Source organism: Callospermophilus lateralis, chromosome 8 (assembly GCF_048772815.1).
Source record: "Callospermophilus lateralis isolate mCalLat2 chromosome 8, mCalLat2.hap1, whole genome shotgun sequence".
Classification (NCBI taxonomy): domain Eukaryota; kingdom Metazoa; phylum Chordata; class Mammalia; order Rodentia; family Sciuridae; genus Callospermophilus; species Callospermophilus lateralis.
Genome location: NC_135312.1, coordinates 121,886,696 through 121,901,262, shown reverse-complemented (window position 1 = coordinate 121,901,262; position 14,567 = coordinate 121,886,696). Strand labels below are relative to the sequence as shown.

Here is a 14,567-nt window from a genome sequence, read left to right as displayed (position 1 = left end):
GTGCCTTCCAAAAGCTGCTCTCCGTAGCATGATTCAAAACTATTACCCAAGTTTGTGTGAAAGACTGATATCTTTGTGAGTTCACACACAAATTCCTTGGGACAGTGTGTAAGGAGCAGCTGTCACCTCAGCCTTTAGCTCCAGCCTGAATAAGTGCATCTTCAAAGACAGCTTGCGTCACTGCTATGAAAACCTAAGTAACCCAGCTTATGGCAAAAGGAGAACAAAATCTTTGTGATGTGGAAACAGATGTCCTTAACATTTTTCAGTATGTGACATCATCTGCTGCAGTGGTACAAACGACTTTTCTGAGTTTAAAAATAATCTGTACCTGAATTGAAAGGCCAACCCCAAACTAGTTGTAATTATCATTCCATTCAAAGAACTCCAATGAAAGGCCATGCTTCTTTAGAATTTCCTTTTGTTCCCATGGTGCAGCATATATAAACTTTTGGTAATTAAAAGCTATTCCCAGCCAAAGCAGAATAACCTTTTAAATTTCTAGCTTCTGCACCTTTCTAAGCAGAAGAAATATTTTGCCAACAATGTCACATTTCAGCTTTACGAAACCAAGCATTAATGAGAAGCCGATGCAAGACTCATGACTCCAGCACCTGCCATCAGGTGGGCTCCCCACCACCAGACAGTCAGTTCACTAAGCATTACCTGCACATACTGCAGTGTCAAGGATGCTGCAGTGTAGACAAGACAGCAGGGTGGGCCAGCAAGTGCTAAAAGACCTAAGCCCCCAGGCAAATGGTAACAACTGCAAAGCCCTTAAAAGTTAAGAATAAAGCATATATCCATATATTCTATCAAGGGAAATAACCTGAAACAAAATTAATCTGCCTTTCCATTCAGGCTTCAGTGTCACTCACAAATCTCAGAGGTCAGTCAGTTATCAGATTACTTAATTTGTGTTTTGTTGCGAAAAGATCAATGCTCTATGTCTACTTTGAGTATGACTGTGTTATACCATTTACTGGCTATAACATAGCACAATGATGTGTTCCCACTTGCTAGTGGAGAACACAGAGCGCCTTTTGAACTTCCTCTTAGTTGTTTCAGGGAGTTCCCAGGAACTTCATGAAATATTTCGAACGACTGGAATTTTCCTCCTTCTCTGCAGGAACCTGCCGCGGGTGATATTTTCAGTGACTGCCTTCAATCCATATGATGACCACTGACAGGAGGTCCCCTGAGTCTCCCTGGGCCCGCACCTGCCAGTATGCTCCCAAGTTGCCACTTGCTCAGGACAGTCCCTCCCGTAGGGGACCGCTGACAGTCCTGATGTGCTGAAGCTTCAGAATGCAAAAGTGACGTTCCTCTCAGGCCCACAGATTTTGTGTCCAGATAATGGGAATGGCACTCGTCTTTTTAAGTGACATTCATTTTATTAGAAGTAAGGAAATCTGTAGGAAGACCTATTAGCATGGGAATGGCACTGATCTTTAAAATCATTAAAATGTCATGATCTTTGAAATTTTAGCCAGTCTTATAAAAAAAATGGTAATCACATTGCTATTCTAATGTTATGTTTTCATATAAAGACAATTAGAACATTTTTCATGTTTCTTTTTTTTTGCTGATTTATTCATATTGCTCAAGACCATATTTTCAAATTCTTTACTCAATTTTTTTGACCATTTTTCTCAAAATAGAACTCTATTCTACGGGGATTAACCTACCAATCTGCAAAATGCAAATTATATTTCACATCTACTTTTGTATGCCATATTTCTCATAAAAAATGTTTAGATACCATAGAGTTATATATTACTATGTATCTTTTTGAACTGCCATTCCTCAAAAAATTTCCTCTGCTCCTCACCCCTAGATTATGCAGATAAGTATAAAAAAAATTCTCAGATTATTTCTGAGAGTTTTAATGTAATTTAGCTTTCCCACACTTAATTAAGCTATCTGCAATGTATTTCCATATATGAAATATGATATAACTGTAATATTATTTTTCAAGATGAACAGTTTTTTCACAGCTCTGTTTTCTTAGATAATCTACTCTTTACCTGCTGAGTTAAAGCAATCTAAATCAAAGCTAATCATAATGTATTCTGGAATCCACTTCTGGATTCTATATTCTGCCTCTTTTTCCTATTTGTCCACACTGTACAGATTGAATTGCTGAGGTCTCATGTTAAGTTTTGATGCCTGATCAGATAAGTCTTAATATTTAAATACACACACATACACACACACACACACACACACACACACACACACACACGTATATATAAGACAGCAGGTTGGGCCAGATATACATATATGTGTATCTCCCTGGCTCTTCTTAGATATTATCTTTTTACCCCCCATAAACTTCAAGGAAATTTTATCCCCAATATTCCTTCTTCCCATAAAAATAACTTTTGAGTTTTTAAAAAATTATGTTAAATAGGGAATTCTGGCCCAAGTTCTCACTGAGCTGAGCCTCAGCTCAACATCCATTCCCTTAAGAAATGCAGGTTAGGTTATGCTTCTCTGCTGGGGGTGATTAATAGTAGTGAAGTTGTCCTCCCTCAGAAACAGAGTTTCAAGTGGTCCTATCCAATGATTCTTATTTAATTGAAAGAAGGTAATTTTAATTCCATGTACTGCAATGTCAAAAGAGGTTAAACAATTTTTCTGGAACTTACTCATTCACGTACAGTCAAGGGTGAGAGCATTGAGACTTCACATCTGCTGAGACAATATTTCTTGTTGGTCCCCAAGGAAAAAGAATGTGGCTACTTCACAGTCAAGCATCTGAGAATCCAGGCCTTTACCCAAAGGCAAAATATTTTATCTATGGATTCATTTATGAAAAGAAATTTTTAATTTAAAAATATATAAATTAAAAAATAATTGAATGTATCTATGTTGTGTCACGTGATTTTTGTTTTGCTATGTTTACATGTATGCTGGAATCCACTTCTGGATTCTATATACAAATATATATTTTATATATAACAATATATATTTTATATATTAAAAAACTCTCAGATTATTTTCTGGGAGTTTTAATGTAATTTAGCTTTTCATATATATAAAAAACTCTCAGATTATTTGAGACAGGGTATTACTAAGTTGCTTAGATCTCACAGGATGCTGAGGCTGACCTATATTCTGCCTCTTTTTTCTATTTGTCCATTCTTGCCATAACACTGTACAGATTTAATTGCTGTGGTCTCATGTTAAGTTTTGGATTTAAATCAAGCTAGTTAACAAATCCATCTCCTCAGACAATCATATTTTTATGGCTAGAGCGTTTGAAATCTACTCTTGGAGATTTTGAAATATGTAACCCGTTGTTATTAGTTATAGTCACCATTATGGGCAAGAGAACCTGACGTTTCTTCCTCCTTTCTAACTGAAGCCTTGCACTCACTGATCAGCATTCTCCCCTCTCTCTATCCACTCCAACCTCCAGAAAACACCACTCTGCTCTCCAGTGGTACGCATTCAACTTCTTTATGTTCCACCCCTAGGTGAGATTATGTGATATCTTCTTTCTGTGTCTGGCCTCTTCCATTTAGCAGGATGTCCTCCAGATTCACCCATGTTGCCACAAATGGCAGAATTTCCTTCTATTTGTGGCTGAATAAGATTTCACTGTGTACAAATCTCACATTTTCTTCACCCATTTATCTGTCCATGGGCACTTAGGTTGGTTCTATTTCTTATTATGAGGAATAATGCAGCAAAGAATGTAGGAATGCAGATATCTCTTTGACATCTAATTTTAATTCCTCTGGATATATACTAAAAGTAGGATTGCTGGATCATATGCTAGTACCATTTTAATTTTTTGAGGAACCAACTGACTGTTTTCCATAAAAACTATATCAACTTATATTTTTCACCAGTAGTTCACTTTTTTTTCTACCTCCTCACCCACCCTTTTGTCTTTGGTCTATCTGCTAATAACCATTCCAGTGAATGTGAGACTATCTCATTATAGTTTACATTTCTATTTCCCTGATGATTAGTGATGATGAAGACTTTTTCATATACTCATTAGCCATTTATATCTTCTTTAGAGAATTCTATTCATATATTTTGCCTACTTTTTAAAATTAGGTTGTTTTCATATTATTGAGTGGTTTGAGCTCCCTACAAATTTTGTATATCAGAACCTTATCAGATATACAGAATGCAAATATTTTCTCTGTGTGTTGTGTTTTCACTATACTAGCTGTTTTGTTTGCTGTGTAGAAGCTTCTGTATAGTTTGATACAACCCCATTAGTTTATTTTTGCTTTTGTTGCATGTGCTTTTGAGGTCATATCCAAGAAATCTTTGCTCAGAACAATAACATGGGTATTTCTCCCTATGTATTTGGCTAGTGTTTTTTGTTTGTTTGTTTGTTTTTCAGATATTGATGGACTTTTATTTTATTCGTTCATTTATTTGTGGTGCTGAGAATTGAACCCAGTGCCTCACACATGCTAGGCAAGTGCTCTACCACTAAGCCACAGCCATAGCCCCTTGGCTAGTGGTTTTATAATATTATGGTCAAAAGTTTAAAAATAAAAAAAGATATTCATGATTAATTTCATCATATTATTCTACCATCAAATATCAGTCTTTCTCCAAGCAAACATCATTATTTATTATAGAAAGAGGGGACGGATCAATAAATACCCTTTTCTTCTCTTTTGAGAGTCCAACTCAAAAATATCAACAAAAATCCCTCTGAAGAGATGATACAGAAAAAAGTACTAGACTATTATAAATAGGTGTGGCACACGAGAGAATGAGAGAAAAAGATAGTGCAAAGAGCAGCAGCACAGAATAAAATTTACCTAATATGTAAAGTGCAAAGATGAGGAAATAAAGGAGACAGAGATAGAAATGGAAATGTGTAGAGAGGATAAGATGTAAAAAGTTACAAGTAATCCTCACCCCCATTGTGACACTGAAAAGTCAGACACACTGCAACATCATAGCTTTTGTTAAACCTATCAGAAAACTGAGTGTAAAAATAAACCAAATTGAAATTTAGAGAGTTTAGACACCTTCTAGAACATTCCTCAAGAAAATTAAAATTAGACTGACCATATAATGCAGCAACACCACTTCTGGGTGTGAATCCAAACTAATTAAAAGCAGGATCTCTAAGACACATGAGCACTCCTATGGCCACTGCATCACTATTCATAACAGACAAGATGGGCAATGACCTAAGTATCCACTGATAACCAGATAAAGAAAATGTGGTAAATACACCCATGGGATATTATTCATTCTTAAAAGGAGGAGGAAGTCCTACAATATGTGACAACATGGATCAACCTGGATAGCATCATGCTAAGTGACATAGCCTGTTTTCAGGACACACACTGCATGAGTCCACATATTTTCAGTATCTAAAGTTGTCAAACCTATAGAATCAGAGAGTACAAGTGTGGTCACCAGGGGCTAGGCACAGAAAATTGGGAAGTGGTAATTAACCAGCATAAAGTCTGAGTTAAGCAAGATGAATAAGTCCTAGAGATCTGCTGTACAACATGAGCCCTGTAGTTAAAAATATTGAATTCAAATGTTTTGAGAGTATAGTTCTCATGTTAAGTGCTCTTATCAAATTTTCTTTTTTAAAAACACTATAAGTTAAAGAATTAATAAGTTGGATGTAGAATCTAAAACTTCTGATCATTGAAATATACCAGTAGGAAATGATTAGGAAATCAAGGTCTAAAAAAAACTTGTAATACATATATTCAAAAAAATCACTTTTATGATAGACAAAGAACTCTTATAAATCAATAATAAAAAGAAAACTATTTTTAGATAGACAAAAGACTTTATAAAAAATAGATGACCCCAATAAGCATTGAGAAAGATACTAAACATAATTAGTCATCAGGAAAATGCAAATCCTAAGCACAATGAGATACTACTGTAAGCTCAGTGGAAAAGCTAAATGAAAATGATTGGCAATCTTGTGTGCTATTAGTAACTGTAGTTTTCATATATTACTATAATTAGGAGTATAAAGTCATATAACAAATTTGAAAAAACACTTTGACAGCTCTTAGGAACATTAAACATGAATCTCTCTTATAATCTCACAATTATACTCCTCAGTTTTTACTCAAAAGAATAAAAGCCCTTATTAAAAACATATTTGTACACAAATTTTTATTGATGTTTCATTCATCATTATCAAAAACCAGAAGCAATCTAAATGTCTTTGAATAAGAAAATGTGTAAAAAAAAAAAAAAACTGTGGCATATCACTAGAACAGAATGCCATTTAGCAATAAGAGGAATGAGCTATTGATTCATGCAACAAATGAATAAATCTAAACAACCTGTAAAGCAAAGGACACCAGCTACTGGAAGCACACATTCTGCATGATTTCATTCATGCAAATTTCCACAAAGAGCAAAACAAGTCGATAGGAAAGTGGCTGCCTCGAGCTGTATCGGGTGGCAAGGGGACTTCTGGAATAAACAAATGTCTACATAGGCACGTGTGAATGTCAGATTCATCAAATCAAACACTGGATATCTTTATATATTATTCTATGCAAATTATGCCTCAATAAAAAATACATATGCCTTTGTAAAAATATATGCTACTTTTTGGCAGGTAGAAAGAAAGTGAACTTACCTAAATGCGACTCAGTAACATTTAAGAAACCTGAGCTCCTTCTACATAGAATCCGTAACTCCCATCACAGATCAAGTGACAACAGAGACAGGAGCTTCCAAAAGGCAAAGACAGGGCACATGGCCAAGCTCAAGACCACATAGAACACAGGGAAGGGAAAAACAAAGCCAGGAAGAGGAAAGCAAAATTTGAGCCATAAACTGAGGCATTTCACAATATTAACAGACATTTTTTTTTCCATCAATAGGAGTTGGCCACTTCATTATAAAATTTATTTGCACATCTGCAATTAAGTTATACATGCTTAAGGGCTTAAATATTTAGGGTATGGATCTTTTTCCCTACACTTGAATACTGACTTTTTTTTCCTCAACCAACTTTTAAACTCCAAATAAAGGGAGTGTTTCAAAATATCAGCTGAAGTAAAGGTGCTATACTGTAGGGTAAAAGTGAAGGGAAACCTATCAAAGATGTGTGTGCCATCACATAGGCTGAAAAAAATAAGGGAGCTCTCTGACCTGGCTGAAATATCTCAGAATATCAGTTTCTTCCATCTTGAAAATGGGCATAATAACACTTTCTTCAAAGGAGTTACATGGGGGTTAAAGAGGAAACCCTGCATCACATATTAAATATAGTGTTTGGTATGTACTCAGTGACTGGAAATCTCAATTTATTTTTCTTCACTCACAGTTTCATGTCATGCTGATCAAGAGGAAAAACAGCCAGCGGAATTTAAACCTCAACAAACATACTTAGGACTTGTTCTTCAGAAGCCAGTTTAGAACACCAAGGAAAGTCAAATTATTCTAAACACAAAATACTTTTATTTTCCCTAGGGGTAAAAAATGAAAATAGTAAACTAGATACTACTATCTAGGAAATCATATTATAACCAGAGTGCCTTGTGCATATAACACACAAAATTCAATAAATTTACACCCAATCTTGAGAAGTTCACTTTTCTGAAAAGTTCTAATGAGGGTTGCTAGTAATTGGTAATGAAAAACATCTCCAGGTATATATCCTTACCTGAGAAATGTTCAGTGTCTACTGGCATCTAGATGTTTTCCTATAAGTTAACGAGGATATAGCAAACATCTATTTACCCCCAGAGTAAAAAGAACAGGGTCAATGTGCACTTCTGCAAAACAGAGCAGAGATTCACATTTCAACGATGGGCAAAAACAACTTTGTAACCTAGTCATATATGTTTGCAGTTTTGATGGCTGGCTGTCCTCAGTGGGGATCTGAAAGAGCCTTGTCCTACCTTCAAAAATACCTACTTGCATGGGAGGGAAGGAGGAAAGGGGCAGATTTTGATAGTGCTAGTCTTTGCTTCCTAAGTTATTCCTTGTCCTGAAGTTTCCACTGTGACATGTGAAAACCTCAAATTCTCAGCCTGACTCCCTAAGACTGTAAATAATGTTCTGAAAACATGTTTGTCCACATTTCAGTTTCCAGGAGATTTGAAGTGGGATGTACAATTGTTAAATCACCAGACATCAACTTCACTGAAAAGAACTTGGGCTTTCTTCTTCCAGCCATGGGCTTTAATTTCAGGCTTTAAAGACCCCACCAAACAGCTGGATGTTGGAGCAGCCCATCCTGAAAAAAAAATGATCCCCTCATAATGAGGAAAATAATCAAAATGTCACATGAATCCTATTTAAGGATGCTAATAGCCCCTAGAACTCAACTCACCCCCATCTGCCAAGCCTTTTCCATCCATCGGCCTCAGGGAGGGACTCAGCACAGAACTGAAAGATGAAGGATGTAGTAGGAGGAAAGGAAAGCCATTCTAAATCAACAGTTAGACTCTTCCCATTTGTTATGATGATTAATTGCATTTCTACTAAAGTCACCAAGGATAATCAATCTAGGTCTGGATTTTTAGAAGTGTACAAGAACAATAAGTAGTTAGCAAAGTAGTTGCTGTGTCAAGGACATAGAGGAAAAGTTCATTACTTCTCTTTAAAAATATCTAAGACTAGTATGTATGTAAATGAATTTGAAAGGGTAAAGTAACATATTTATTTGCCCAATTAATCCTAAGTAATCATAAGGTCAATAGGAAAACAGAAGCAACTTAGTCATTGGACTTAACTAATTGGCAATCAACCAGAAGAGAAGATCTGATGGTTATGGGCCAGTGTAGTATAAGCAATGATTTGCAAGAACCAGCCAGTTAAAAGACATTTAAAGGCATGCATGTAACATTATCTTTTAAAATAACATAAATATTCAGAGTCTCATTGCTTATACCTTAAAAGTATTATGATCTTCAAGCATTTGGACTTTTAAGTGCTTACAATTAATAGCTGTATTTTAAATCTCTTTTTTCCTCTCCGGGCCACCCACCTCCAAGGAAAAAGTAAGAATTCAGGGGAAAAAAATTCCAGGATAAAGACTACCAGTCCACAGGGACTATTAGCATATCAATGAACTGTGTTTCTATTTACACTTCCATCGCTGGAGCTAACTTAGCTATTTTAAGGAAGAGGTTATGCCTTAATTAACAGCACTTGGTAAATGAAAGCCAGCTGCATTTCTTAAGTATGTTCAAATTTCAAAAATTTTATTTCACAGCAGGGATTCCAGTTCGTCCAATACTTTCATGTGATAACACTTCTGATCAAGGAAGAAAGTCTTTAAAAGACCCCAAATAATTAGTTTCCAGAACTGGAGTCAACAAAAAGCATAATTAATGAGTAAGCAAATTGTTTATCTCTGGAGCACTAATATGCATGCACATTTTAAATGAAGAGACTTGAAGGAAATACAAACACCTTCAGTATTTAATACTTCGAGCATGGATATTTCTAAATCCTTAACAAAACCAAGTGCTCAGGGCAATATCACCAGCTGTGTAGCATGGTGTATGCCTATAACTCTGGCCTTTTCACATTGTCCGTCCTGCGTATACCCTGGAGCTGCTGGAGGATTGCACTTAACCATGAGCATTGCAGAACATGAAATCTTGTCGTTTCTGCTTGCTTTCCCTTTCCTTCTGGTCATTCTCTGCTTATTCCTCCTCTGCACAGTTCTATCTCCCATTCTGAAGACCCAGAGCTCCCTCCTCCCCAACTTCGTGATTTTTCTCCCTTCCTCTCCCTTTCTCTCTTCTCTGATTGGAGGTTTCAAAACCAGCCATATGTGAGGGCTTTGGAGAAGTTCTGTCACAACAGGTCCAGAGCCACACTCATAGTCAACCACTTTTCCACATTTATCTCACAAATTGAGAATAAAAGACAAAGCTCCTAAACAAATATCTTTCAGTTGTGGTTTTAACCCAAATCCTTGCCCTTTTTTCAAAGATGTCAGAAACAAAAATGTGGGACCACTTATGACCAATTTAGTAAATACAGGAAAAGACACTGGTAGAGAGCCTCTGGTTTGATTTTTTACTATTTAGGAGGCACCATCAGGCAGCAGCCCAACAGCAATACCAAAGGCAGCAGCAGCAGCTGCAGCCCCAGTCTTCTACACAGCTTATGTGTATGAATTTATTTCACCCATATAACAGTCTCCCAAGGTGAGTATTATAAAAGAGGAAGCAGTGGCACTGGAAATTAACTCTCCCAAAGTCACAAAGCTGGTAAGGGACACAAAACCACCCAGTGTCACTGTAGAACCTGCCCTCTTACAAACCCACCAGGCCACCATGCCTATTTCTATAGCATGTACCTGTGGTGTGTTGAAATGAGACTCTGCTCTACCATTTTGAAGAAGTGATCTTTTCTGGGGCTAAGGTGAGTTGAAATACCTTCAGTATAGATTACTAAATATGCCCAGCACTGGACAGAAAGGAAGTTCCTTCTACCTGTGTCATACACCTACCAGTGAAGAACGGAAAGACGAGTAAAAGTTATCATGGATCAAACAGAAATGCCTAAGTGTGGGCAGTGTTTAAAGCAAATTTCCCCTGCATGAGGCACTGTGCTCTTCTATAGGCCTGGCTGTGTCCCTTAGCTTCCATCAAAGTCCCCACCTGCCATCAAAGCCTTTCCTGTCTCTTACTTCACTTTTGACCACCATTGATGATTCCATAGTTTCCCTGCCCTGACAACACACAAGTTCATTCTAAGGGGACAGATATAAAGGAAAGTACTTCTTCCTTCTTTTCAATATGTCCCCAGTAGCATTCTGTCCTGTCCAGGAGTTTTAAGAGTAGCCCCAAGGGATAGTGCCTTGGTACCCCGTTGTCTAACCAGGAGAGATGATTCAGTTGGAAAGAAATTCAAACCAGGTGGAAGATTGAAGTATCTGGGACAAAAGACCACTGGGACGTTGCATGGCCTTGATGTAAAGAGGCCAATTAGAGTTTCTGCCTAGTGATTCCCAATACTTTCTCTGTTAGCTTTGGTGCCAATAAAAATGTCAGGGAAAAGAGAAGAAGTTTATCTACAGTATTTAAAAGAATAATAAAGTTTAAAAGTAGGGTATGTTGTCAATCTGTGCTTTTAGAATAATTACAATATCTTGAAAGTTTTGAAATATTATTAAATCTTTTCTATTTGCTTTCTGGCCACATTATCACCCACTTAGCTTTAAACAACATCAACAAGAAAAACGCAAACCAAGAGATCAAGTCAGCTTTCCTAAAAAAGAGAAAAATCTGTTCTGAAAGCTTCTGCTCTGAAACCAGTTGCCAATTTGGCAATAAACCAAGCGAAATTGACAAACACCCAGCAAACTATAAACATAAGACAAGCATGCATGCAGTAAAAATACCCTCTCTGAAAAATGCCAATTGTATCCAAAGTCCAGTAGTTTGAAAAAGCATAACTAACTCCTTCTTTTACTAAAGAAAGAAAGAAGCACAAGTACTTACGGTGTCATGAGACTTGTCCTTGACATCATAGACTGTTAGTTTTATTTTGGTCTCCTCATAGATGGGATACTCGGATGGGAATGTGACACCAGTCAAAAACAGTGGGTCTCTTGTCCCCTGAAACACACAAGCAGACAAGTTGTATCCAATAAGGCAGCAACTGCAGTCAGCAACACGCGGTGACACATGAGAATGCAGAAAGTGTGTCTGAGGCTCTTTTTCTAGGAAATAGTTCTATTAGAAGACAGATCTGAATTGCCAAATGTTGCTCACAGGCAACAAGGAGACCCAGGGCCCCAGAGCACTGGTACAGCTGCTGATGGTAGATAGACTTGTATCACTGTTGGAGCTGCTAATCATGAGACATGAAAAACAATTTATTTTCATTATATGCAAAATGTGGCAGCAGTCAGTCCATTTAAAATATATTTAATAGCTATAACCTATCATTTACGTGAATAATCCAAGATAGTGACTGATAAAACTAACATGAAGTTATTTTCTCAAAAACAGCCATTTGGTAATCTTATGCTGTTCATTTTTTCCCTTGCTATGATTCAACTGAAAGCCTTGCTCTGAGAGGATCTGCCTGTTTTTAAATGATCAGCTGTGACCTTTTTTTTTTTTTCCCCCTAGACCAACTTAAAAACTTAATGAAAGAAACTTTAAATATGATAGATTGGGGACTATGAAATAACTAGCTCAGGAAGCAGTTATTTATATATAACTATATATAAATAACAGTTATTTATATATAACTATATAAATTATATATATATAATATACAGAATATTTCAATGCCCCAAGATTTAATCTTAGGGAGCTGACTTCCAACACTAAATTATGTATATATACACATAAACATACATATCTGAATATCATGGGAATGTTTGCTTGGGGTCTATAAACCAATTTTCTATAGAAATTTCTGAAAGCCCACACGATTCATTCATTTATCCATTCTTTTACTCAACAAATACTTTTTGCTTGTTATGGTGTCAAATACTTAAGTGAATAAAACAGCCAAAAATAGCAATGTGTGCTCAAATATAAAATTTTGAAATTTGCAACATAAATCATTTTTATGTTTAAAGTGGTATATTTTATGATATGTGTGTTTTATCACAGTAAAAAAATGGGGCGAAGAGAATTTTATAAATAAATAAATTCTTTTAAGTTTTTGGTAATATTTTGAAAATTACTAATTTAGAATAATGATTGGAAAAAATTGGATGTCAACAGTTTTACAAGTTTAGCCAAGTTATCTTTAGATGAATAAGATTATTTTTGTTAATTCAAATGCAACATGAACTATACACTACACTGGCACAGGAACCTAAGATTTTCAAAGGGCAGACTCAGGGCTGCATGGGTATCTGGGTCATTCCTATTATAGAAGTGACTGGTCTGAATCATTTATTCCGCCAACCGCATCAAAGCAGACGGGCAGCTCTGAGCCAGCCAGGTCTGGGGCAGGCTGCTTAAGTTCTTACAGAGAAATTCCTGGTTCTAAACAGACTCAGCTCACAAGTCTAAGAAAAACAAGCAAACCTGAAGGAGTTTAGAGTCTACTTTCCCCAGCTCCAGATATGCACAGAAGTACCTCTCTCTTCACTAAGGTCCTGAAATATGCAATCCGAACAAAATAATCAAAAGGGAAACACTTCCTCTTTTGAATCTGATCCAGCACAATAACGAGTTTCCTCTTGACACATTCTGAAGGCCATATTAGTAACAATAAATGTAAATAGGAAATCTCTCATCGGATGAGTAATATTTACACCTTCAGCCTGGAAACGTTACAGTTTCACAAATCAATCACCTACCTTTCTTTGAAAAAAAACATTGGACTTTGAAAAATACACACACAGCAAAGTATCTAAAGTTTCCACAATCGGACTGAAGAATACAGGGGGAAAAAAAAGAGCAAAAACACTTACCCTGTTTAGAACTTCTATGGGTACTTTACAACTCTTCCCTAAAATAAATGTTCTTTCTCTTTCATTTAAAATCTCTCTATATATTTCCCCCTCTCTCCATTCTAATGTCTATTTGGGGATTCAAAGGAGAAACTTTCCTATCTTCAGAAGAAAAATACAATCTTTCATTGAAAAAGGTTAAGTTTCCCCCTGTGTTTATTCTGGTGAGTTACCAGTGCAGGCTTACTAACCTCAGGTAGGCGTTCCTTAATGACAGAGGACAGTAACAGCATGGCTACAGACCCTGAGCTGTTTGCTCAAAAGGTGACAGGCGGCAGGTGGGAGGGTGAGGAGGGGAAAAAGGGAGAGAGAAAGAGAGAGAGAGAGAAATGCAGGCACACAGCATGCTCACCTCCACAATTTCAGTGCTGGAGTATCTTATCAGACTCTGCTCCGCGGGGTGGATTACAGAGATCTGCACCACTGTGTTCAGTTTCCGATCACGGACAGGAGCCACGAGATCCTTGCATGCTGGCAACAGCAAAGGAAAGAGAAAAAACAAAAAGAAGAAAGAAAAAAAAGGAAACTAACACCGTATCTCAGGGAAAACTTCTGTCCTGGCTGAAAGTAAACTTAGCTATGCGCTGAAGGAAACCTCCCGGGACTCAGGCTGGTTTTACAGAGGAAGTCCTTTGGAAGTACCTTACAGAAGTAGGAAGTCACGTGCTGCGGAGCCGAATTGAGAGTTCATTTCCACCGACCACATTTGCAACTCATGCAAGTCTTGACTGCTCTGAGATCCCAGCTCTAATGTGTGACTCTGCACATCCTGCTGGGACTTGGGTGACTTTAATTAGTCATTAAACCCTGGGCTTCAATTTAGACTCCTTGATGAAGTAAGCTGATTTCGGCCACATCCAGAAAAACTAGGATGTCCCTTACTGACAGAGATCCGGATAGTTCAGATGTTAGAATGCGCACTTGGTCCTTTCCTACCTATTTTCTAGAACTGCCCTCCTACATACAGTCAGAGGCACCAAACTAACCAAAACAGGAAGAGTGATTACCCTGCAGCCAACAGCAACAGCAGCAGCAGCAGCAGCAGCACTCAAGCAGAAAAGGAAGCAGAGGAGGGGTTAAAAAAAGCCCTCTGTCTGGAATTCCAAGCCAAGCCTGGGAGAGAGCAACTGGGATAAAGATGGGG

At 37.1% G+C, this 14,567-nt stretch overlaps 1 protein-coding gene across 2 annotated transcripts in view; it reads right to left on the bottom strand.

Moving 5' to 3' along the window:
* Positions 1-13,894, bottom strand: part of Inpp4b (inositol polyphosphate-4-phosphatase type II B) — a 324,225-nt gene extending 310,331 nt beyond the window's left edge. For both annotated transcript variants that reach the window (XM_076863878.2, XM_076863880.2), the window contains exons 1-2: positions 13,776-13,894; positions 11,445-11,561 (exon numbers count right to left, since the gene is read on the bottom strand). The gene's annotated coding sequence lies outside the window, so the exon portion shown is untranslated. The remainder of the gene's footprint in view (positions 1-11,444; positions 11,562-13,775) is intronic.
* Between the last annotated feature and the right edge of the window lie 673 nt (positions 13,895-14,567).